Source organism: Prionailurus bengalensis, chromosome C1 (genome assembly GCF_016509475.1).
Source record: "Prionailurus bengalensis isolate Pbe53 chromosome C1, Fcat_Pben_1.1_paternal_pri, whole genome shotgun sequence".
In the NCBI taxonomy this organism is placed as follows: Eukaryota; Metazoa; Chordata; class Mammalia; order Carnivora; family Felidae; genus Prionailurus; species Prionailurus bengalensis.
The window spans coordinates 149,263,580-149,288,321 of record NC_057345.1 but is presented as its reverse complement, the minus strand read 5'-3'; the positions used below and the strand labels follow the sequence as shown (position 1 = coordinate 149,288,321).

The 24,742-nt window shown below is 43.4% G+C and overlaps 1 protein-coding gene across 13 annotated transcripts in view; it reads right to left on the bottom strand.

Moving 5' to 3' along the window:
* The window catches only part of TANC1 (tetratricopeptide repeat, ankyrin repeat and coiled-coil containing 1), a 241,983-nt gene extending 218,359 nt beyond the window's left edge, over positions 1-23,624 (bottom strand). For 5 of the 13 annotated variants that reach the window (XM_043576846.1, XM_043576836.1, XM_043576835.1 and 2 more), the window contains exon 1: positions 23,440-23,621. The gene's annotated coding sequence lies outside the window, so the exon portion shown is untranslated. Of the gene's footprint in view, positions 1-23,439 lie in introns of all 13 variants that reach the window. The other 8 variants (XM_043576845.1, XM_043576842.1, XM_043576844.1 and 5 more) reach the window with 5 other exon arrangements.
* Between the last annotated feature and the right edge of the window lie 1,118 nt (positions 23,625-24,742).

Here is a 24,742-nt window from a genome sequence, read left to right as displayed (position 1 = left end):
TACATTGGAATTTGCACTCCATCCCTACAATTTTTGCTTTTTAAAAGGGAGTAAGACAAATAAACACTGGTAACCAGCCATTACACTGGAAAGTTCAATGGCAATAATGACTGAATTTCAGCTTGTCATAATTTTTCAGTGCACAACACTGTGCCCACCACCTAGCCACCTCTAGGGCTGGATCACACACGGCGTAAACACAGGGAGAGAATCTTCATCTCAACTTTAAGAGCTCAGGAGGAACTAGTATGTGCCGGACGTCTAACTGGACAAGGCAGCAGATGTTTCACACATTGTCCCTCAGTCTTCACAACCAGTGAGGCAAGGATTAGTCTTGGAAATTGCCACTCGGTGTGGAAATGGCAGAATAAATTCACACTCAGCTCTGTCCAGCTCCAAGCCTGTCATCTTTCCACTTAGACTGGTGTCAGGTGTTTCAACAAACTCGAAAGCAGACTTAAACATACCTTTAGTAGCACTCTTTAAAAAAAAAAAAAAAAAAAAAAAAAGAAAAGAAAAAAAAACAGTTTTCCAATCCATTTTTCCCTCAAAATAATAGTTCTTTTACAATATAATTCATATACAATGCAAAACATTCAATTTTAAAATCTAAAGCATATTCTCAAACCCCAATAAAGCTAACCAGTTATGATTTAGCAAAATAATATTTTACAAAGTCCACAAGTTAACTTGATTACAAGTTTTTTAAATGATTGCAAACCTAAAATATTAAAAAGTCAACATTTTTCAATATGAAGGTCTCAAATTGAGCCATGAACATCAGCACTGATGTTTTCTTCCTTCTCAGTAAGTACTAAGGTAGTTTGTGTTCTAAAATATATTACCCAATTCCTCTCTTTACCCTTTCTTCTCCCCTTCCACTCACTCTCCCCTCCCCACAAAAAGAGATCCTGCTCCTACAGTTAACTGCAAAACAACCAATCTATTCTGTGATCTATAAACCACAAAATAGGGGCTCCTGAGTAGCTCAGTCAGTTAAGTATTTGACTCTTGATTTCAGTTCAGGTCATGATCTCATGGCAGTGGGGTCAAGTCCCATGGCTGGCTCTGCACTGGGCATGGAGCCTGCTTGGGATTCTCTTTCTCTCTGCCCTCCCCACCACCACCAGTAAATAAAAAATAAAAAAAATAGGGGCGCCTGGGTGGCTCAGTCAGTTGAGCGTCTGACTTCGGCTCAGGTCATGATCTCACGGTCCGTGAGTTCGAGCCCCGCGTCGGGCTCTGTGCTGACAGCTCAGAGCCTGGAGCCTGCTTCTGCTTCTGTGTCTCCCTCTCTCTCTGCCCCTAACCCACTCACATTCTGTCTCTGTCTCTCGCAAAAATAAACAAACATTAAAAAAAAAAATTTTTTTTAATAAAAAAATAAAAAAATATAAACCTGAAATAAAAAAGGCTAGGACCCACTGATAGTTTAATCTCCAATGTCCTGAGACAGAAACCTCCCTAGAAAGTTTAAACGAGGTATGTCAAGTACACTAGAGTTCCTTTGTCCAAATCACCTGAAAAATTTTTCATACTAAAATGATTTAATTTCTTAAGCAGTCTTTAAATGATCAAGAGTGATAGTGTCAAACACACACTATAGACGTTTGGAATATCACTGCCAAACCGTAGCACATTAATTCACACAGGAGACACCAAATCCTATTTGTTATGGAGTAAAGTGCACTTCAGGACAAAAAACAGTGTCTTCTCTTTAGACAAACCAAAGGAGAACTTTAGTAACTAACTTTCTAAAAGTTTAAGAAAAAAGTTTAAGGGTTCAAATTTGGAGATGGAGAAAAGGGCAATGCCTGTGTTTTTAATTTTTTTTAAGAGCAGAGGAAAATGCTTTAATTTTTTTAATATGGTTTATTAAAGTTAATACATAAATGAGGAAAAAATAGTATAAAAGTATTTTTTAAATAGGGAAAACTGTTCAATCTTACCACCCAAAGTTCTTTAAGACTTTTCTACGTACACAAACCTATTAAAGGAGCCTACAACCTCCACATAGAGCCTTAACTGTGTCAAACAGTTATATAATGCATACTTTGAAGAAAAAAAACATAAATGCAATTACAGCATGCATACTATGCTGTAACCTGTTTTTCAATGTCACAGTAAATAGAAGACCCCTTTCCATATCACCCCACTCAGTTCTCTCTCACCCTGTACAAAGCTGCTTACTATTCCATTGTATGGGTAACCAAGTTTTTCACCGAGCTCCTTTTCAGGTAAATATTTGGTTTCCCCACTTTTTTGCTATTAACCAATATCGCAATGAATATCCATGTAATGAAACTGTATTTATACAATTATTTTCTTCATTCTAATTTCTAGAACTAGATTTTCTGGGTCAAAGAGCTGGCATGTTTTAAATTAGCACATTGAAAGGCTACCCTCCAGAAGAGTTGTCCCCATTTATTCTCCCAACACTGTATGAGAGTATTCATTTCCCCATCACTCTTACCAACACCTCAAACCATAAGGGAAAAAAAGTTATATTCGCATTGAATAAGCCCCTACCATGTGCTGGGCACCATCTTAAAAGCTTTACGTGTATTCTGATAGCCCTATGGAGGTAGGTGCCCACACTCTTTATACCTGCCTCACTAATGGGAAACTAATGCCCACAGATGTTAAGCAACTTGCCCAAGGTCATGCCACTTGTCACACAGGCTCCTGGGGTTTGAACCCAGTTCACCCATTGCCAAAACACACACCAGAGCAATTAAATATTTCAAAAAGATCAAAATCCTCCTCACTCATTCTAAATGGAACCCAGCCATCTCTTTCCCCAGCAAAACCTACTGAAAACTCTGACTTCAAGAAAAGTGGAAAGGCAGCTGAGATCAGGAGAACTGAATTCAAGACTGAATTCAGCCACTTTACAGGTTGCTGCTGCATGAGTCTGGGAAGACTGCTTAACCTGAATCTCTTTCTTTGGCTGAAAGCTGCACATATCTACCATCTCTACCTTCACCGCTGTTGTAAAGCCCAAAAGGAACATTCATCCTTTCATAACCACTTGCTGAGGCCTTTCCCTGTGCAAAGGGACCATCCTATCTCTGAGGGTCTAGGAAGAGATGAACATCAACTCAGAAAACCAACACACCTATGCTAGAGAGCACTCAAGCAGGAGTGAGTCACCGGGGTCACAGGGAAAGGAACCACAACGTTCCACAAAAAAGAGCAGCTATTAGGGGCACCTGGGTGGCGCAGTCGGTTAAGCGTCCGACTTCAGCCAGGTCACGATCTCACGGTCCGTGAGTTCGAGCCCCACATCAGGCTCTGGGCTGATGGCTCGGAGCCTGGAGCCTGTTTCCAATTCTGTGTCTCCCTCTCTCTCTGCCCCTCCCCCGTTCATGCTCTGTCTCTCTCTGTCCCAAAAATAAATAAACGTTGAAAAAAAAATTTTTTTAAAAAGAGCAGCTATTCAAAAAGAAAAACACAACACCCAGGAAAATACATAAAATCGTACAAACAGAAAATCCTCTAAGTAAATGTACATTTTATTTAGCTGTATTTTTTACAAAGGCATATACAAAGAATAGAAGGGAATCAAATCCTGGACGCTGCAACAAGCAAACAGTATTTATTATTTTCTTTCCTCTTCCAAACTTTAGCATTATTTAACATTTATAATCCTTAAAACATTTTAATTGCTGTGAGAACAGATGAAAGTGATTAATTCTGACTGAAATAATGTATGTAAAAGTGGGAAACTCTAAAATGCCCCATGAATGGTATTATTGTCAGAGCATGAAATAATCTAGCATTCTGCATAATAGCATTACAGTGCGGTAGCCCAAGTTATTTTTACACTGCCGCTTGGTTTCCGGCTCACCTGATAATGTACATTAGTCATTTCTTTACAGTATTTTTCTTTTTTAAAGAAATGCATGCATGTGGGAAAATGGCCCAACGGTACAAAAGGGTCTGTAGTAAAATGTAAGACTGTCCTCTATTCCAGACCCCCGCATCCCTCCCAAAGGCAATCACCACTTCTATATACTGATATGTACTTTCAAAGATACTCTATGCATATATACCTTTTGCATTTAACAATATTCTTGGAAGTTTTTCCTTAAGAGCACATATAAACTGACCTCATTCTTTTAACATCTGCAGATCACTCTCTTATGTGGATACACCATCATCTATTTAACTCAGACTATGCGCTATAAAAATGCCTGACTGGGGCGCCTGGGTGGCTCAGTCAGTTAAGCATCCAACTCTTGATCTCAGTTCAGGTCTTGATCTCAGGGTTACTGAGTTTGAGTTCAAGCCCCGTGCTGGTCTGCACTCAGCAAGAAGCCTACTTAAAAAAAAAGAAAGAAAAGAAAAATGCCTGACAATGTTATTAAACACTATTAACGTAATTCTTTCTCCTTTTTTTTTTTTTTTAATTTTTTTTTTTTCAACGTTTATTTATTTTTGGGACAGAGAGAGACAGAGCATGAACCAGGGAGGGGCAGAGAGAGAGGGAGACACAGAATCGGAAACAGGCTCCAGGCTCTGAGCCATCAGCCCAGAGCCCGACGCGGGGCTCGAACTCACGGACCGCGAGATCGTGACCTGGCTGAAGTCGGATGCTTAACCGACTGCGCCACCCAGGCGCCCCTAATTCTTTCTCCTTATATTTTGATTTTTCATCCTAGCAAATTTCACATCTTCTAAGTTTTTCAGCAAGGCCCATCAGGCCCACCAGTACCTTCCCAGACACAGGTTCTCTGGGCTCCTTCCCCAGTATTTCCTGCTTCCAGCCAAACCCAGGCTGCATACAGTTCTCCCAAATGCTCCATGCATTGCTCATGCTGTTGCTTTAGCTGCCACCCATTGCACCTTCTTTTGCTTGGTTAATTCTTATTTAATCCCTTCAAGAGAGGCTTAGGTATAACCTTCCAGAAAAAAAAGGCTCTCCCACCCCTCTGGGCACCTTTTCTTGGCCTCCACCACAGCCCAGGGCTTGCACTTAACCTCCTCGTGATGAATCTGTACGTGTCAGCCCTGGCCACTAGCTTTTAAATTTCTCCAGGAAAGAAACCATTTTATTAATCCTTGTGCCTGCCAGAGTTTAACATAATATCTGGCACATTAAATATATTTAATACTGTTGATTCAAGCTACAATGAATAAGGAAGCTCCTTAAAACCTGTTAGGTGCCAAGCCCTACTTTAAATGTACTGCACAAACATTATTTCTCCCTGAACACAATGATACCCAGTTTACAGATGAAGAAACCAAGGCCCTGAAGTTAAACTTGTCCAAAGGCAATAAGAGAGGGCTGAAATTTGAAGCCAAGTCTATTTTATTCCAGAGTCATTGATCTTTCTATTATGCTGTCGGCCACAAGATCTGATGCTGAAAGTTCAGTGAGGAGGTAGAATATGCAGTCCCGAAGGGCAGGATATCTTCGTAACTGTTGTGGGTAATCCAAGGGCACTACAGTCCCCCCAAAGAAGCCAGCCAAATGGCACTAAACGGCAGAAAACAAAAAGGAAGTTATGAACAAGCAAACCTTGTCTATAGCATCCACAAATGTGCACGTAGCACACCCTGGCAGTCTTTCGGGAGCCATTCAAAATAAAGAAGACAAGCCGACTTAAGCAGCCGCGATATCCCTGCTTAATCCCACCAGCTCGCTCTCCCAGTGAGCACTGTCTGTCACAGTACATGTTTTTCTTCCCACCCCCAACTCCACAGCATCCACAGTCCTCATACCACTTGCTAAAAGTGATCTTTGGGCCTGCACCTGTAAAGGATTGAAAAGCTCACCAATCCTGCACAGACAGAGCCACCCCTGGAAAGGCCCAGGAGTGGGCGAGGGGCAAGACAGAGGGCAGCACTACAGGAGCAGGTACCAGGGCCCTATAAACCTGCTAGGCAACCTACCGTCAGATACGGACCCTCATCTGCAAGGTGAGCAAAGTAAGAATGCCTGCTCCTTTCTTACGGCCTTTGAGAGTATGAAATCAGACCATCTAAGAATAACCACTTAGCACAGAGCCTGACACCTATTCCATGAATGAACAAACCAACCAGGGAACAAGCCGACCCCCTCCTGTCCTCCGCACCAGGACAGGGATAAGGAAAAGCGGTGGGGAAGCCCTGTAACTAACACAGGAAGTATAATGGCATTTAGCAAAGGTGGGGACACAAGAGGAAGCTGTTCCTCCTTCTCACACATGATAAAAATGAAACTTCAGCAGCAAGCAGTTAATGAACCCAAACCTTACTCATTAGGTGAGACAAAGCAACAAAAATTATCCCAAGGGTAACCATACACCAATACAAAAGGCACACAGGTTGAAAACAAAAACCAAAAAACCCTTTCTCTCCTATTATAAGCCACAACCAAACAAAAATGCCTCCTACCTCTTTAGGAAAGGTAGAATACGGTAGGCAATGTTGTAAAGAAATGCACTGCAATCAGCCCTCAATACACTGCGGAGTGGAAGAATTAGGCGCTTAACGTGTGACGAATAAAGCACATTCCCAGGTCTGACTCTCCCTCCCAAGATTAAGGGAGTAAGGCTGGGTTTAGACCTAGGTGTTTTGACCTTATATCTCTCATTTCCCAAACAACCTTCAGAAGTACTCACATTCCAAAGTCACAGAAAACAAGGTCATGGAAGCTGGGTAGCATGCCAGGGTCACACTGAGATAATTCACAGTCAGGTCACTCTGAGGTGGGACCCAAACCCAGTCTGTTTGGCCTCAAAGCCTTCACTCACCCCAACACACATGACTCAGGGGATGGGCAATGTGAATTAAAGGGGGTCAAAAGGTACAAACTTCCAGGTATAAAATAAATAAGTCTTCGCGATGTAATGTACAGCATGGTGACTATCGTTCACAATACTGTACTGTATACCTGAAAGTTACTAAGAGAATAGATCTTAGAAGTTCTCATCACAAGGAAAAACTTGTAGCTATATATGGTGATGGATGTTAACTAACTAGACTTATTGTGGTAATGATTCCACAACGTATACAAATATTGAATCATTATGTTGTATACCCAAAACGAATGTAATATTGTATATCAACTATATCTCAACAGAAAGAAAAAAGACACAGTGACAGAGAGGAAAGAGGGAGGAGATTAGGCCAGGGTCATGACCAATAACAAAGAAATGGTCTAATGACCAGTTGGTTGACCATGTTTGATAACATTTAAGATCCACCCTCTTGGGGCGCCTGGGTGGCGCAGTCGGTTAAGCGTCCGACTTCAGCCAGGTCACGATCTCGCGGTCCGGGAGTTCGAGCCCCGCGTCAGGCTCTGGGCTGATGGCTCAGAGCCTGGAGCCTGTTTCCGATTCTGTGTCTTCCTCTCTCTCTGCCCCTCCCCCGTTCATGCTCTGTCTCTCTCTGTCCCAAAAATAAATAAATGTTGAAAAAAAAATTAAAAAAAAAAAAAAAGATCCACCCTCTTAACAATTTTCAAATATGTAATTTTATAGTCACCATGCTGTACATTAGGTCCCCATTCAGAGACTTTCTGATCTGTGACCACCTAGGCCATTCCCAGGCAAACCAAGAGCCCCAAGGCACTATTCCTCACTCTCCACATGGCCAGGTTCCCTCTTCCAACCTCTTTTTCATAAGCAAGGAAAATACTCATTATCTAATTTCCCTAGAAATCTCTTGCCAAAAGTCCACTTAAAAGGCAAGCCAAACCTAATACTGGGGGCTTGCTACTTTTGAGCATTAATCCAAAATACTAAATAACTAAAAAATGACCTTGGCAAAATTAAATATGAATGTTAAGTTCCTAAAAACAAGCAATTTTCCAAGGTGTCGGTTCTTACTAGAGATCAACATCATATTAAGGTGCTATTGAAAGCCCCCCTGAAAGAAATGAAGTTAAAAGACAGCCTAGACCACACACAGCCAAATATTCTCAACAGTATGATGCTCTTGTTGCCTGTCTGGCTCAATCCAGGATCCCAGGATCTTACTATAAATGCAGACTGCCAACTCACTCCAGACTAACTGAAACACCAACAGGCAGGGCCTGGAAAGGGCCCTTCAGAAGACGGGCAATACAACACACTATAGGACTAGGGTCTATGGGAGGAAGGGCTCATTACCCATCCCCCCCCTACACAAGTTCTAGTCCAAGCCTACCGGGAGGACTTCAAGGAGTTCCTACAGGGAGGCTGGGAAGGACTTCAGGAACCAAATCTCCAACTGGCTACTGGGAATTTCCAAATGGGTATCCCAGAGGGGCCCCAAACCCTGTCCATCCCCTCCTCAGAGAGGCCTCTGAGGGGCATCACCGATCGTGCACACCTCGATGCCGGGCCTGGAAACAGCCTTGCCCTCTACCTTTAGTCAGCCGCCAAGCAGCCCTTTCTATTCTGGAAGGAGCTTCCACTCTGCTGCACAAAGCAGCTCCCATGAGCACCCTTCTTTGTGTTCTCATTCCCTCTGTCGTAAAAGCACAATGGCACTGGACTGTCCAGCTGAGTTCAAACCTTGGCTGAGCCAGGTTACTCTGAGCCCCTTTCCTTCTCTGCAAAATGAGGGTGAGGACAACAGGACTCTGTGAACAGAGTTCTGCGACAATGAAATGAGCTAATGCATCCTAAATGCACAACAAAAGGTGCTGAACTGACATTAGTTCTCTTCCCCCACTAATGCAGGCCCCAAACATCATCTCTCACCTGACCTACTTCAAAAGCCTCCTAACAGAGAGCCCTGCCGCCCATCTGTCCCCGATCCAGTCTCTCCTCCATACCACCGCCACCAGAGCTTTTCTCCAACACGCAGCTCTGATTACATCATCTCCCTGCTTTCAAACCTTTGACAGCTATCACTTGCTTTACAGGATCAAGTCCACACTTCTTAGCCTAGCATGCAAGGCCTTTTGCAATCTGGCTCTCTCTCCTCCCTGCCACTGTACCCAAATGCCAAGCACCATCTGTTCTAGTAACAATACTCCAAACATGACTTGTATTTTCACGCCTCCCTGCCTCTGCCGGTCATGCTCCCGTCACGGAGAGCCCCTCACCCCCTTCCCCAGTTGGCAAAGTGCAACGCATCCTTCACCCCCTCCCTGAAGTCTTCCTCAGCCACCAGCTCCTCATCTGCTTCCTCCTCCTTCTCCCCCTCCCCTTCCTTCTCTACTCTCCTGCTCCACACCTGCCTTCTAATATTTGTACTATGTATGCACTGGCCTCCTCAGACTGAGGCACAGAGCTGGGCTTCAACCTCAGAAGGGCACAATGGCAGCCCTCAAAAAGTATTTGTTGGAAAAATTATTGCAAGCCTTCCACCAAATGAAAACAGTTTCTGATTTGTCAAACAGTTAACACCTTCACGGTAACTTTTTACTTCTAAAACTCATAAGGATATTATATTCCTTGAGCTAAGATTGCTCTTAATGAAGGAAGCAAAAAAGTGCTGTGTAGATGAATGTCTTTATAAATTCCATCTGCTTAGAGCTCAATCGCTATCCCTCTAGAAATGATATCTCCTCCCTTTTGCCATGATGGGAGAGGGAAATCACATTCTCTGATTCTTCCTGGCTTGACTTTCAGTAGGTGGAACTGGACAGCTTAAGGAGTCCCTCTTACTGAAGCAAAACATTTCAGAAACAAAGGGATAAACAAAACTTACTTAATGGTAGGAAAAAAAAGTGTAAGAAGTTCAAGTGCGCTGGACCTGTGTGCCCTTGGGGAATCCGGTTCTTTCTCAGAGAACAGGTGTCACCTGGGCAGAGAACAGTGTGAGTACTGGTCTTCCTGGGACCTGCTCTTGCACAAGCCATTAACAAAGTCACATGTCCCAAGACTCAGAAACAGCTGACTGGAAAAGAACACTTCTTGGTTCACCCAAACTGCCAAGGAGTCAAGCCCCATAAATGTCTATTTATGCTGCCTCCAAAACGTGTTCCTTGACTACTTTCCATATGAAAGTTAAAATATATTAACTGTCTCTTTACGTGAGTCTTTAACAAGGCACAAGCCAGGAAGGAGAATCTCTCCTCCTCCCCACTGTGAGGCTCCTGAGGCCCTTCAGGGGGTCAGGGAAGCACCGACCCCTCTCCTCCGCAGGAAGGCTGTTCTCCTGGTTTGGCAACAGCCCTGTTCATAAACACACACAGATGACTTGAGTGTGGTGCTACAGGCTTACTTCATCTGGGTAAAAGAAAGCGTGTTATTCTACCCGACACTCAAACAACAGTCTACACGAGTTCGCAGAGCTTCTCATGTTCTCACACACCTTAGTAAATAAATGGATTTTTAAAATACTGATTTTCATTAAAACCAGACAGTTTGTTAGCAACAGCTTCATGCCAACAACAAAATATCATTTTTTCTCTGGTTCCTTCTAGATTACCACCTAAAAATATCCCACTTGTTTGCTGAAAACATTTCATATAAACATCTAATTGTTTTAATACAAACAACCAACCAACTTATAAAGATTATCTTGAAATTGGTGTCTTATCTGGACTTCTATAACAAGTACCTTAAAATTAGCAATTTTAAAAATACTCAGAATAAGCAAAAATTTCCATTCAATTACTGATCCAGAATGCTGAGCTTAAAAATATGGTTAAGAGGAAAAGAAGGAAGAAGAGGACGTGTTTTCGGCACCTATAAGCCAAGCACAGTGCTAAGCGTGTTATATAGGTTCTCACCTGCATCTTGGCAGGAAGCCTATGAAACAGGATTACTACCCCATTTTACAGGCAAAGAGACAGAGGTCAAGTAAACTGTCCAGAATCACACACAAGACCACAGTTCATCTGACTTCAAAGATCATGCTTTTTTCACTATACCCTATTTATTTGTATTTTTAAAAGAGGAGGAGAAAAAAGAGAGTGCTATGTGTCTATTTTTAGTATACTACTATAGTTGCAAAGTACTTACTGTCCAAGGTACCTCATTTACAACAAGCAAATTTCAATTTATACAACAGTATTCCTACCCTCTAAGGGATTAAACACAAGAATGTGCTGGGAACTCCCTATGATAGCTATCATTCTTCACACAAAGTTACTTTATATATGCCAAACTATTCTTCATTAAGACACACAAAATTTCTGGGGCGCCTGGGTGGCGCAGTCGGTTAAGCGTCCGACTTCAGCCAGGTCACGATCTCGCGGTCCGTGAGTTCGAGCCCCGCGTCAGGCTCTGGGCGGATGGCTCGGAGCCTGGAGCCTGTTTCCGATTCTGTGTCTCCTTCTCTCTCTGCCCCTCCCCCGTTCATGCTCTGTCTCTCTCTGTCCCAAAAATAAATAAAAACGTTGGAAAAAAAAATGTTTAAAAAAAAAAAAAAAAAAGACACACAAAATTTCTGATTTTAATTTTTCCCAGACATAAAAGCACTTGGAAGGATATCAAGGGAAAAAACTTAAATATCAAATTAAGTTAGCAAAGTCAGCTACAGTAGGAACTTTTATTTACATGTCCGAGTTTCCAAGACAATGTATGTATAAAATTATTACCCTGAGAGTGTCCTTAGATTTATGGCTGTACCTGAAATTAGCATAAGCATTTGTCAGAATGATATTGTTAAGATTTATCCAACAGAAGTAGAATTAATGCATATTCTTAATTAATGTCCTTAGAATAAATTTTTATAGAATAGTGTTTACAATTACAACTCAGATACCTTGTCATTCTGAATAAAATCCAACCATCAAAATGTTTAACACTCAAGCCATTTTAACCAATAGGCGCATGGTTTATAATCTTAAGATACACTGAAAACTTATATCCATTTAACCAGACCAACTATTCAGAATACCACCACGTTTCCAACCCCAACTGGAATAAATTAAATTTGCATCCACTTGTTATACTAATAAAATTAATTTCCAAACAAACTCTAAGCCATTATATATATATATATATGTATGTGTACATATATATATATATATATATGACCTACTTATGAATTGCTAAATTAAAATGCCTGTTCTCAAATCATAGGGAGGAGAAAAGCATAGTTTAGGACCTGTTCTTGCCCAAAATATTTAACCTAAATTTAAACCATGCCTTGAAATCTAACCTCGAATTTATAAGAAATACAGAGGGCAAAGGACAAGGTACACAACACCACAAGGAAACAAATTCAGATATAGGACGTCCTACAAGTTATCTTCTAAAAGTCAGGAGGGAGAGGGAGGGGGTAGTGAAATAGCATTTTTCTACATTTAAAAAGACTAAAGGTGGGGGCACCTAGGTGGCTTAGCTGGTTAGCGCCCAACTCTTGGTTTCAGCTCAGGTCATGATCTTATGTTCATGAGATCCAGCTCTACATTGGGCTGAACACTGACAGCACAGAGCCTGCTTGGGATTCTCTGCCCAAGGATTTCCTGCTCCTATGATTGCGCTTGCTCTCTCTCTCTCTCAAAATAAAAATAAATAAACTTAAAAAAAAAAAAAAAAAAGACCAACAGGCCAAATCAACAAAAACACACAGTGCTATATGTAAACTTTATCTGGCTCTTGATTTCAGCTCAGCTCAGGTCACAATCTCACGATTCATGGGTTCCAGCCCCACACTGAGCTCTGCACTGACGGTGTGGAATCTGCTCTGGATTCTCTCTCCCTCTCTCTGTGCTCCTCCCCCGCTCACTCTTGCTTTCTCTCAAAATAAATAAACTTAAAAAAAAACTGACACTAAGAAATCACTGTTAATTTTATGAAAAGTGATAACAAGGTGGTGGGTTGTTTTTTTTTTTAAGTCCTTAGTTAGAAATGCATACCAAAGTTTGTCAGGTGAAATTAAATGATGTCTGGGATTTGGTTTAAAGCTATTTGACCATACCAAACAACCCAACATTGTTCTCTGGCAAAGATGCTTTGCAAAAAAGTTTCTACAACTCAATGCATTTGGGAAATGCTTAAAACTCTGGTTCCCTCCAAGGAGATTTACAATAAATATTAAAAATAATGGTGCTCAAAAGTCCTGCAGCTAAAAAGAAAATTACCAAGGCCCTTGGTAGCTCAGTCAATTAACCATCAGACTCTTGATTTTGGCTCAGGTCATGATCTCAGAGTTGGTGAGATCGAGCCCCACTGTGGCCTCTGCACTGATAGCATGGAGTCTGCCTGGGATTCTTTCTCCCTCTCTCTCCGCCCCTCCTCCGCTCGAGTTCTCTCTCTCTCTCTCTCTCTCTCTCTCTCAGATGAGTAAATAAATGTTAGGGGAAAAAACAAAAATACCTATTTTACTTTGGTTAACCCCAATCTTCCCACTTATTTGAACATAGAACCTTTTTTCAGTGCATAACATCTACTAATTTCCTAAGAATTGCATTTTCCTTGGAAACTCCTTTGGGAATTGCTGCTTTATCTAGCTAAATCACTCTGCGGTAAGGCTCTCTTAAGTCAATGCATGTTCTAAGAACCCTGAATAATTAAAAAACTCACATACTCCAATAATAAAATAATAATAGTAAATAAACAATAAATAATTCACAATTTTATTTGCAACTTAAAAGCCTCTCGCTTTCTGTCTTTTGCATCCATAAATAAGTACATGTGGACTCTTTAAGTTAGCATGTTTTCATTTCTAAATCAAACTCTGATTTTTTTAGTGTTTATTTATTTTTGAGAGGGAGGGAGAGCGAGAGAAAATGTGAGTGGGGGAGGAGCAGAGAGAGGAAGAGACAGAGGATCCAAAGCAGGCTTTACACTGACAGCAGAAAGCCCAATGTAGGGCTCAAATTCACAAACCGTGAGATTATGACCTGAGCCAAAGTCTGACACTTAACCTACTGAGCCACCAAGTTGCCCCTAAATCAAACTCTTTCTACAATACAAAATTGCCACTACAAAATTTCCCTCAAGTGGAGTTAAATTTTACTTATTCAAATCTATTTCCTTTTGAAATCTACAACGGAAGAGATTTCAAATTCACAAGTTGTCAAACCACACCTGGTTTTTTTCACTTTCAAAATGTCCCTGAGATATTTCTTTTTTTCTTTTAAGTTTTTATTATTTATTTTGAGAGTGAGTGAGAGTACATGGTGGGGGAGGGGCAGAAAGAGAGAGAAAGAGAGAGAGAGAGAGAGAGAGAGAGAGAGAATCCCAACCAGGCTTCTTGCTGTCAGCACAGAGCCCAACATGGGGCTCGATCTCATAAACATGAGATCATGACATGAGCCAAAATCAAGAGTCAGCCACTTAAGCAACTGAGCCACCAAGGTGTCCCTGCCCTGAGATATTTCAAAGGCTCCTCAAACCCTCTCCAATGACTCCTCAAAATAAGTTAGTGGTTTCACAGTAACAAAACACAAACCAAACCAAAACCAAACAAAACAAAACCTGAAATCAAAACTCTCTGACAGTCTTTCAGGTAGTTCCTAAGGGCTTCTAACAATTTACCTCAAAGTCCCCGATTCCCATCTTTCTGCACCAGACGTGGTCCCATTCTTATAAATGATCTTTTGAGTACTTGAACAACTAGATCCCTAGACAGATTCACCTTACCACAAATTCTATCTACTCCACGGCCAAAAGTTTAAAAGCAAGTTTTCAACTAATATCTCCAGTTCATTTAAGAAAAAAACGTGTCCCATTCCATTTAAGAGCCTCCACAGTTAAAAAGTCTTTGGAAGTACACTTTAAAAGAAGACAAAAATTGCTAACACAGAAATCTGAGCTAGAAGTCACTGCTATAAGGAAACAATAAAATTTGATGTATCCCTTGCATCTAGGAGGCAATTTACAATGTTCAAAAGCCTTTCATACGCATTCTGTCATTTGACCCTCAAAACCCTGGAGAGATGTCTGTTTTCCATCATGATAGCATATATCTAACATGGCTCAACTTGAAAGCCGACAACTTGTCAACCTTCAATTATCCTTACCACAGAGAGAATAACGGCATATGCAATCTGACTCAGCTGAACCATGGAGAGGCCATCACCTCCAGCTTCTCAAAGGGGACACTCAGGCCAAATCCTACTGTGGGAGTTCCCCCATGATTTTGTTTGGTGCTACTTGCAGACAGCTAACTGTCCACAGGCATTTAGGTTGTCACACAACCCACGCTCCAGGCCTTGTCTTTACTCCACAGGAGAGCGGACACTCCTTTGAACTGACTGCACCTGCCTAGGATTGTCCAGGGAGGTTTCTACAGCATCAGCCCACCGACCTCCCCATTTTTACCCATGTCAGTGTTTCCACATGAAAGAAGAACAATGTTTAACTGTGCACAACACATGAGAGGGCAGACAAAAAACCTCTGGAATAAAAATGTCCTGGGTTTGGACCCTGGATCCTCCTGTCTTGGCCGTGTGCATTCCTTACCCTCAGATCCCTTACATGTATATGGAGCACTCAATCTCCTGAGCCTGTTGAGAAGTGGAGGAGAGAGAAGCTCCCCACAGTAACTGGGTTCTCCACCTGCCTCCCTTTTCTCCCCGGAAAGGGAAACAAGCAATTTAAAAAGCTGACTCAGGCAAGACAGGACTCCAACCATCAAGAAGCTATAACCCATAGGCAAAGTAAGCAGGCCAACAACTTAATAATAAAAGGCAAAAAGAAAAAAAACAAAACATTGTAATTGTTCAAGTAATGTGCTGGGGACTAAATAGAAGCAACCATGTAAATGCAGAAGGGGGAGATCAGAAAAATATTAATAAGGAAGCAGTATTTACTTGAGCTAGTTCTTGAAGGACAATGAAAATGTAGTGGGGGGAGGGGGGGAGAACAGCCTCCCCAGAGGCAAAATTTATAGAAAGTATATGACAGTTATAGAATGGGCCCCTAGCTGAAGTGTCATTTGCAGAGACACAGAGAAGACAACTGGGTCTGGAAAAGAAAGTTATGAGCCAGATCATGGAGAATCTTGAAAGCTATGAATAAAAAGGGAACAGCCATGTCTCTCACCTGACCTTGAATGGGTTGTGCCTTCAGCTACAAGTAACAAAAATTACATAACTACAAGTGGCACGAAAACATGGTCTCAAAACTTTCTGGATCATGCAGCCCTAAAAGTAAAAAAAATTTAAACATGTACCCCCAACATGTTATAAGTTGCATGTAATTTATGCATAATTAAAACACTAGACTTATGAATTACAGGTGTATGTAGTATGTACATTATAAAACATCTATTAAAAACTTTTTAAAAGATGAGAATGATTCAAATAGCATTTGCAAGTTTATTTTTATTAATACAAATTCATATACAATTTTTGTACCAATTTACTAATCTGATTTAAAAGTCATTTCCAGGGCGCTTGAGTGGCTCAGTCAGTTAAGCATTGGACTCTTGATTTTGGCTCAGGTCATGATCTCACCATGAGTTCAAGCCCAGCATCAGAGCCTGCTTGGGATTCTTTCTTCCTCCCTCCCTCTCTCTACCTCTGCCCCTTCACCACTCCATCTGTCTCTCAAAAATAAATAAGTAAACTTTAAAAGTCATTTTTTAATCTCACAATAAGACATTTTCTTGTTCCTATAGCCTCAGATCATTATCATTAAACTTTCTTTGCAAGAATCTTTTTAAGCCACTTGCCCATTCTGTGGGAGTCGATTTACTTAAAAATAGATAATATAATCCATAAACCCCTTTACACAGATAAAGTACATCAAAGGCAAGAATGAGAGTACCACTGGCAATTCCACCAGGTTGTAAAATGCCAACTCGTCCCTCATGTAACCTAAGTAACAGGAGACTTTCAGATATGGCAAACAGTGTCAATCGTCTATTAAATATTAGTAAAGCTTTTTCTTTTCTGGATAAAGTTCTAATATTTTCTTCCTTTCCATACTGGATGATCTAGCACACTCTACTTGGAGATAACTGCCTCAAACAATAACAATAATAAAAAATAATGCTCACATAAGAAGTTCTGAGTCACAGTGGTTTTAGGGTTAGTAAATTCAGCAGCTGAAAAAGGTCACTGTGTTCTTAGGCACCATCTATCCTTGAACTCTGTGATCCTCACAGTATCAACCTGTTCTATTTTGCTGACCACCTTTGGTTCCTAATATGGTGGTACCCAAAAAGTGTCACATAAGTATTCATTAACCAGTCACTGGCAACAGGTATATTACTAAAGTTGACTTGACTTAAATCAAGATTCACTCCCTCAGGCAAAGGACACACCCAACTTACCTTGAAGTGAATGGCCAATGGGAAACTAATCAAAAACAAAATTATGATACCAAGTAATGTGGAAATTATTATAGCAGTGGCCCTTGCAAAGAATCATGTAACCACCAGGGCATGAGTGAGCCTAGGCCCAGGCGGAAAAACCACCCAGCTGAGCCCAGCTCCAACTTCTGAATCCCAACCAACTAAACAGTAGTTGGTTTAAACTATAGGAAGGAAAGGAGACCAGGATGGGGAGTGCTGTGGTTTAGCCATCCCTGGTATAACACTCTGCATGCAGGATAATGGGGGAAGAAAAAACTATACTGTTTCATTGCCACAGATTTTTTTAAATTCAAACATCTAGTTCAGTGTAAGCAAGCACTCGATAAACATTAATAATTGATGTTACTCACCCCCAAGTAATTTAGAATAAAGCATGGCAAAGAGAGGGGAGTATAATGGGATACATGATAATAATAACCAATTCCCGACTTTTTTCCAGTAATTCACTATCCTGTTACACGAGTGCCTGTATATGCAGCAATTCAAATCTCCACAGAATGTGGAAAAGTCTCAGACTGTGGAGTGTATATCACAGGAGCATTAAAAATGTTCTTACCCTCTGACACATTGGTATGTTGTTATGACCAGCAATACCACTTTTGGAAACATATCCTACATTAAACAGCTAGCTCTTTTTGTTTAGCCGGTTCCCTCCCTCTTCCATTAACAATAACCTCCTTCTTTGTGGGACACTTTGTCTCCCCACAGTCCCATCTTGTGGGTCTAAATGGAGACTGCCGACCGTAACTCTCCTTTGGCTGGCATCAGGCCAATCTGAGTTCTCTCCAGGGTTTTCCCAAATTGGAACTAAGAGCAAAGAGTCAGTTTCTTGATGATGGGAGTTTCTGAAGCTACCAGCAGCCAGGTGCCCCTATGTGGGGCAGTGTGCTGGACCCTATAATTTAATGAGTAAATCAGATCTGAGCCAAAGGGCTCTTAATGCCTAAGAGGTATTTCTTTTCAACACACCTAAACGTCCAAATGGACTGGCTAAATAAATTATGGTAATGTAGGTAATGGATTTACCAAATAGCCATTAAAACAGTGCCAAAGAATTTACTGATATGACAGGGGGAAAAAAAGCACATTATACAAGTATATACTGTACTCTAAACTGTGCAGATATATGCACCCTTGTATGTCAAATCTTTTTCACATCTCTTCAAAAGCACATGTAATGGGGCGCCTGGGTGGCGCAGTCGGTTAAGCGTCCGACTTCAGCCAGGTCACGATCTCGCGGTCCGTGAGTTCGAGCCCCGCATCAGGCTCTGGGCTGATGGCTCAGAGCCTGGAGCCTGTTTCCGATTCTGTGTCTCCCTCTCTCTCTGCCCCTCCCCCGTTCATGCTCTGTCTTTCTGTCCCAAAAATAAATAAATGTTGAAAAAAAAAAAAATTAAAAAAAAAAAAAAAGCACATGTAATAAAGGACCCTGTTTGCATGAGTAGGTATGCATGAAAAGAATATAACCAAGTGTTTCTTAGAGACTGCCCTACCCCCACCTGGACTTACAGAGGTAATAAGCCACTGTTCATGATAGGCAAGTAACCCTCGGTGTGCTGGGGTGGGGCAGGAAAGGTGGTGAGTCACTGTGGCTCTGGGCTATACAACTAAACATACTGGGTTCAGATCTACATACAACTGTGGCCAGAAGATTTTTACTAATGAATTCCTTCACAGTAGTGGCAAATATCTGTGCTAAAATCCAGGGACCATGCCATCCTTCTACCACACTCTTTTAGTCCTTGACATTCTTGCCTATGGGACTCTTCTTTCCAGAATATTCTTCTTGATTACACACACCTGCCAGAGCCCTTAAAGACGTCTACTGTAGAAGAGCAAACCCCATCAATACCGCAGCCTAGCCAAACCAGAACCCCTTTCACTCTCCACAAGATATTTCCTGATAGCCTTCTTTATCAAAAGTCTTCCCCTATCATTCAAAACCCAGTCTCCTGATAATAAAAAACCAGAAGCTATTCTTCTGCTTTGCTGTTCTTGTCCCCTTCTAGTACACTGATAACAAAGTCTCCCAACTTCACTAGCAAAGACGGGTTCATAATGCTCTCTCTGCTCACACACACACAGAAATGGCAGCCTTTACAGTCAGGCAATCGATACTTATTGGTACACACTCTTTTTTGAGGTTTAAACCCCACTGCTTAACTTTCTGAAGAGGCAGTCTTCGGAGAATAAGTTTAAAAAGCTAAAGATGGACAGGCTGCTCAGACATAAAAGAGCCTATAGCTTAGCACATAATTTTATTTTAGAACCTTTTAAAGAAAATCCATACCAGCTTCCAGATGAGTGTCAAGTTGCACTCAGTGCTCTTAAACAGGCAAGCAAGACACAGTACAAACATTTAGAGTCACGGTGAAAATGGGTCACCTGCATCCTACTACTTACTTCTTTACCATTAAACCAACAGCATAAGGGAAGAATTTATGTAGCACAAAAAGAGCTGCAAAATTAGACTTATCCAGACATCAGTAGAAAGAGCCCAAAAACGATGACACCAAAAAAGGGACATTTATATCCAGGCTATATTATTCCGCTGAGAGATACCAAGATGAAAAGCAAATGATACGTTCATTTCTTATTTTAAAAAAAGACATACAGATTTGAGGATTGACTTCCTTAAGAATGCTGTCTGGGTTACTAGTCTGGATTATAAATCACACTAGACCCTGAAGCCTACTTAATAAAAGAAAAGTTGAAAATAAACAAATGATTAATTTGAGGTATGTGAATTTCTGAAACTCTCTTGGGGAGAAAGTTTTATTACCATTATTACTGGTCTGTTTTTAATCTCTGACATCAAAGCATAGATGTTAACCCTGGAGTTCTGAAACCAGAATAACCTATAAATGAAATACTGTGAGAAACTGCCACATATTAACATTAGTCTGTTTGTCAAGTTTTGGCCAATTCTCAGGTGTCTCCCTAAACAAAAGGGGTGGAGAGGAGGGGGAGAATCCGAGAACCTAGGTTCAAGTTCAACTCCACCGTTTGTAGATGACATCTAGCAAACTGATCTAACTTGCTCAGCCTCAATTTCCTAACTTGAGAATTAAGGGTTAAAATTATTTAAGTAAAGCCCTTTGTAAATCCCAAAACGCTGTGCTAATATTACAGCACAGGTTCCAGAATGTCTATATTTCTCAAACTCTTGGAAAACTTTAGGGCTGAAAGATAATCCCATTTTAGAAATGATAATGATGAGAAAATCAAGGCCCAGGAAGGTGTTAGAGTCTTGTACAAAAACACTTTTGTAAACTGGTTGAGAGGAGGTTCTAATTTTCCTCCACTGAAAAACACATTTAAAAGACAATCAAACAGGGCTGCCTGGGTGGCTCAGTCAGTTAAATGTCCAACTCTTGATAGCAGCTCAGTCATGGTCTCCCAGTTCATGAGTTTAAGCCCTGCATCAAGTTCTGACTGACAGTGCGGAGCCTGCTTAGGATTCTCTCTCTCTCCTCTCTCTCTGCTCCTCCCCTGTCTCTTTCTCAAAATAAATAAACTTAAAAAATTTTTTAACAAAATCTCTCCCAGCAACACACACACACACACACACACACACACACACACACACACACACATCCTCTGCTTCATTTTGCCTTTGTAAACTTTACTCCTATAACAAGTTAAACTAAACTTTCCATCAGAAAGATAAAAATAAAGCCATTTCTCTTACTGTGAGGCTCACAGACAACTTTCACCCCAACCTAGACAAAACCTTTACATTTGGGTTAGAAATGGCTAGAAGAAACATTGACATAACATTATAACCTCCAGATAAGCTGACAGGCATCATTATAATATGGATTATAGTTATACCAGGCCAGAGATACTGGTTTTAATGTTCCCTGGGAGATAAAGAATTAATCAGCAACTCTGAAGGGGCTGTTGCCTAAAAAAGGACAATTTTATGGAGACAATTTCATTGTCTTTAAAATTGTGCCCTCGATCACCCAGTATCAAAAACCCACTATGGCACCAAATAAATTGAGTGTGGTGAAAGAGACAAAATGTTCTTTTTTCTACAGGCTCTTATGGGAAGCAGAAAAGGGCTGACTATGAATCAGTTATGCTTTAGTTCCACAATGGACATAAATTATGATGATTTGGGCGTTCTGGTGGTTAAACCAGGAAAGCAGGAAAAACAGTGCTTCCAAGTCCCAGCAAAAGTTAACTTTGTGGCATCACAGCTGAAAGCCAGGGTCATGAAAAAGTAACCTTACATTTATTTCTGGACTTTCCTGCCCCACTAAAATGGATGACACTATTTCCCATCCCTTATTGTCAAATCACAACAGTCCGGAAGCCTGGACCAAGTTCACTTGGCAGGTAACAGGAGCAAGGCTAGGAGGAAGTCCTGAAGGATGTCAGATACCACATTTCCTTTACTGCTGCATACTTTTCATCTCAGTACCACCAGGATATATTTACCATGAGTTCTGACTAACACCCACCAAACATTCTGGCTGACAAACTCTGCAGAAGCTGGCATTGTCTCAAGAAGGTCCCTCCTGAGATCCTTAAGTAGATTAGATGAGTAAAACATTCAGACTACTACTATAATGACCATCTCTCAGTCACTCATAAATTCTCTCATTCCCAGCAATCAAGAAGCAGCTGTTAAAATCCAGGAATCTTCCTAGTAGCAGATCTAAAATACCTCCAAGCTGGCCAGTGGAGCTTCACAACTGCTGCTTCTCCTTCCCCTCCCCCATCCCGGAGTGCCAGCCTGGCAGAAATAAAGATGACCCAGGAAGGAAAAAACAAACAAAAAACCAGAGTAACGGATCTGGTGAAAGCAGAGATGCAGACTCCCCTCATTTTCACTACAGAGAAATACCAACTTTCTGTACCAACTAACCAGGTTTCCCCTCTCCTCTCCCATCCCCACCCCCTCCAAACACATCAACTTCTGCAGTCTGGTGATCTGGTATTTCCAGAGTTAGTGAACTCAGCAGCCCTAAACCCTTTCTCAAAGATTCTGGACAAGGCACTTCCTTTCCGTGCCAGAGTTCGAGGCCCATCCACGGTTAGATTCAGCTTGCCTTTACCTTGCAACCTGCCCAGACGGCGCTGCTCCTAGGGTCAAGTTCAAGATGAAGGTGCCCTTCCACCTCCCCTAGTTGACTCTAGCGGGGACAGCGCGACCGTTACGAGTCACCGGAGGCACAATGATCTAGGGCTGTCAAGAGTGGGCTGGAGGGGAACACTGTGGCCGAGCCCAGCGTCCTCTCAACTCCTGGCCACGGCGCGGTATTTCTATCCGGGCACCGCCGCATTTCTTCCCCGAGCCTTACACAATAAGTCAAGTAAGTTTTGAGACTGCCTATCCTGAGACCTTTCTGTCTGCAAATACGCCACACAATGCCTAGGGCTTCCTTCCTCGCCAGCCGTTCCGGAAAGCTGCCGCGCCAAAGCGGGGAGCCCCCCAAACTCCCAGCGCTGAGCGCCCGCACCCCCAAAGTCTTCCAGTAAGACGCGAGCCTTGCCGTAAGTCCCCCCAAAAGTGACCACTCTCCACTATCCAAGAACCGGGGGATTCACAATCCTGATACAATCATCGTCTTTTTCAGCTCCCCCTCAATGTCTAATCTTACCCTCCCCCCCACACACACACAAAAAAGAACGTGGATATGCTAATCGCGGTGTTTTGGAAAGGAAGCAATGGACTTTTAGCCCAGACTGGGGCAATACCACAGCACCCCCCCACACACACTCCGCTCTCCGGCTTAAGTTCACCCGGCAACTTCGCGACTCGCGCTCCCCTACACTCCGGGGGGCGCCCTGGACCCCGCGGTGCCAGGCGCGCTTCTCCTCCGCCTCCCCTGCCCCAGGTACCAGGCGCAGCCCAAGCCCTTGCCAAGCCCGCGGGCTACAGAGGAGGCGGGAAAGGGGGCGAGGAGGCGCGCCGGGCGGGGGTGGTCCCGAAACTCTAGCGTGCTGCCGCGCGTTCCCGCTTGCCCCCGCACCTCAGTCTGGCCGGGGACTAGTCGGTCCGGCACGGAGGGGACCGCGAAGGGAAGGCGCCGACTTTCCCGAGCCGGCAGGACCAAGGCCCGGGGCGCCCAACATGTCCAAGCCTATCCCCGGAAAGCTCCCGGGTGTGCCCAGCCAGAGAGGGGGTGGGGAAGAGAGGCTCCAGAAACTTTCCCACATGCTTTTCAACTCTCCCCATCTCCCTCTCCTCCTCCGCGGGACCCTCTCCTCCCCTCAGCACCGCAGCAGCTGGAGGTGCCCGGGACGCAGGGAGTCCGGCGGCGGCGCCAGGGCGGCGGGAGTTACCTGCCGGGAAAGTTTCCAGCTCCTCGGCGCGGTTCCCTACCCCAGGGCCGGGCCTCGGGGCGCGGCCAGCTCGGCGGTCCGCGGCTGCCTCTCCTCCGGCTCCCGACGCGGCCAATGCTCCCGCAGCTGCCACAGCGAAGGCTGCGTTCTGGCCCGTCCCCCCGCCTCGCGCGGCCCACACCCGGGCCTCATTGGCAGCGCGAATCCCCGCCCTTGCGCGTGTTCCCGAAGGCACCTTCCTCTCGCGCGCCCGCCCGGGCCGCGCCTCCCGCGCCCCTCCCCGCCCGGGGCTGCGGCGGCTCCCGGGACCCGCTGGGGCGCAGCGCGCGAACTTTCCGCCGGGCGCGGGCGCAGCGCCTTCCGCCCTACCTCTCCGGGGCCGGTCTCCAGCGCCCCGCCAGGGGGCTAGTCTCCTGAGGCTGCGCCTGGGGCCCTCTGGGCCTGGATCAAGATGAGTAGTCGTTTTCAACTTCTTTAAAATCAGTGACAAGGCGTCCCCCTCCTTGCTGCGTTTTGAAAACAGTCGAAGACGACATATGGGAGCAATTAACTAAGTGAAGTTTTGGTGGATGCTTCACGGTGACTTTTGTGGCTTTCTTGAATTCTCTCTGCCTCACTTAACACACACACTCAAACACTCGCTTTTGGGGGCAAGAATGAGCTAGGGAAGATGGAAGATGTAAAGAGCATATCCCCTGCTGTCTTTTTCTTTCCCAAAAGCGAACTAGGGACGTTCAGGGACTGGTGATTGTCCGGGGGTCCCCAGGGCCCGGTGTCGTCAGCCTCCTCCTACCGGGGCTGCAGCCTCCTCCTACCGCTGCTATATCCACGGAGGGCCAACATCATGTTTCTGTCGGTGGGAGGAGGGAGGTCGGGAAGGAGGAGAAACAAAGATGTTATTATTGTTTCGGTTGGTAGCAGTAAATTAAATTCCCGAGTTCCCAAAATGTTTTGTTATTTCCCAGCAGAGTGAAAGCCAGGATAGGGCCTACGGATTCTGGGGTCCTGGGTTCAGCCAGCACCCCGCAGGAATCTGAGGCAGTCAATTCAAGCCAGGCGCGGGGGGGGGGGGGGGGGGGGGGACACATCTCAGCCCACTCCACACCCCAAGCCCTTTGGACCAGCCTTGGTCACAGAAAGATCAACTAGGACTGCTGCTGCTTTGTGTGTCCTGCGGAAACTGCACAAGTCACCCCAACTGTGTGTCTGGAGCTGGGAATACAGAAGTTGCTATAAATGGATTTATTGGCAACCCCTAACCTTGCTGTGGCAAACCGGCCTTTAAAGACAACTGTGTTTTAAG